This window comes from Pteropus vampyrus, unplaced genomic scaffold (genome assembly GCF_000151845.1).
Source record: "Pteropus vampyrus isolate Shadow unplaced genomic scaffold, Pvam_2.0 Scaffold107, whole genome shotgun sequence".
Classification (NCBI taxonomy): Eukaryota; Metazoa; Chordata; class Mammalia; order Chiroptera; family Pteropodidae; genus Pteropus; species Pteropus vampyrus.
In genome coordinates this window covers 5,251,036-5,253,214 of record NW_011888888.1, presented here as the reverse complement: position 1 = coordinate 5,253,214, position 2,179 = coordinate 5,251,036, and positions in this window count along the sequence as shown.

Here is a 2,179-nt window from a genome sequence, read left to right as displayed (position 1 = left end):
GATGGTATTGGCCAAGATGGAAAGATGAGAAAAACAAATAAAGAGGATAGATAATTATACAGAATTCATAGCAGAGACAAAGTGATCTGATTTCCTTAGACTAGGTCCTGTAGCCGTTGGTCAAAGCATCATTTGATGACTACAGAGTTCATGAACATGGAAGCTGTTAATGTTAGCCCCACAGCAGATAAGGTAACAAACACTGTGGAAGACTAACAGTAAAAACAGAGGTACCATTACACAAATAGGGTACATGTATAAGAACAGATTAGGACTTTCTGTAAAGACAGTGATCAATTATCAGACACATGAAGATTCAACTACCAAAGTTCACTTTACCACTAAAATGAAGTTTGTTGTTTAAGAACCCTACTGAGAATTCATTCATGGGAGACTGTCAAGCAGTGGAGATTTGGGAGCTAAACTTAAGCTTATTCAGAAGCAGAATGAATTGCATTAAAATTTGATTACATTTAATATTGCTATGGTATATGAAAAATCTCATTTGACTCTGTCTTTTGTCTTCGATTTCTGTGTTTTTAAACGTCATTCCAGGTAGAGCATCTGCTCCAGAAATCAAAGAATCATAGTACACATCATCACCAGAATTGGTAGTATGTTCCTAGCCCAGTCTCTGTATTAACTCAGTAGAACTACTGTCACAGAAATATTTATCTTCCCCCTTACTTGGAATATGACTTGCATTTTTTTCTCTGCATTATGAGAAAAAAAAGATGGTTGAATGTTGCATTGTATGTGGTAGTATATTTTGCTGGTATGAAAGAAAATGATACATAGGATTTCCTAGAATTTCTTACGACATTTTCTTTGTTTGTTTTATTCACTTTCTAAAAATTTTCTTTTCCAATCTTGAAAAAAACTTTTGTTTTTTTCTCATTTAAAATTGGTGAAGGATCAAGGATTATGTAAAAAAGCTGAAATAAAGATTCATTTTGTTCCCTCCCCCATAAAATCAAAGACTGCTATTCTGCATGTCTGTCTATTCTGGCTATTTATTTGTGATAATTTAATAGACCGATGACAAATAAAAAGTAACTTTATTTACATAAATTATAAGCACAAATTAAGTGTGAAACATGCTACAAGAGAATACCAGCATTATTGAGTTTTTGAGAGGAGATCATCACATTCTCTTGCAATGATTTATAGTTTCAGGAGGTTGATCTGAGTCAGTTGCAGTCTTGAATAGAATTTTGGTGTTTTGTTTTTGCTTTTATTTTTATCTCAATCTCTAAAACAATGTTTTTTTATGATGATCATGAGAATGGGCCACGACTCTAACTGTGGAAGCATAATTGATAGAGGGTGTGGTGTTTTTACTCTGAAATGTGTCACTTAGTGTCGCCCAGGCCTTCTCACAGGCTGCTCCCAGCCAGTGACTGAAGAAAGCAGAGCTCCCAAGGGAGACCACTCCTGAGAGACAAGGGGTTTCTTGGGCCAGCAATTGGCTTAAAGCCTTACTGAAATTTCTTTCAACTGCATAGCATTTTGCTTTCTTATCCAATGAGAGACGATTTTTCTTCAATTTATAATTTTAGCTAATCAATATTTACTAATACGATAAACATTTGGTTTTGGTTCTGACATCATATTTTATGTAATGCTTTCGCTTTTTACTGTGTTTTCTCTTTAGTCTTTTATTGTATAATCCCTGTGTGTACATGTTTTAATAATTGAATGATTTGTATATTCATTTAGTAGTTACATTATAGCTATAAGATATAAGGCACTTAAATTTCTACTTATTTATATACTATTGATTGAATCCCTGCTGTAAATAATGAAGACATTAATTCATTTTACTTTCCCTCCTCCTTTCCCTCCTCCGTACCTTTTAGTTAATTGTATTGACTTCTTGGTGCTTACCTTTATAGCCTTTTTATTTGATGTATTAATTAGCTAATGTTTTAATCCTTGAGATAGAAAATAATGAAGAATAGCTTTCTTAAACCACTTCTATCTTTCATTCCTCCTTTGATTATAAATATAATTTCTAGATAGTTAGGGTTTGAAATATTTACAGTCTGTTCTGTATTGGAATCTTTAGTTCTGTTAGACAAATTAGTAGAGTGAAAAGATATCAATTCTTGACTCACTTCTGTTCATGATGTAGTAGCCAGAATTGATCTTACACATTTGTCTTAAAAAAAAAAAAAAA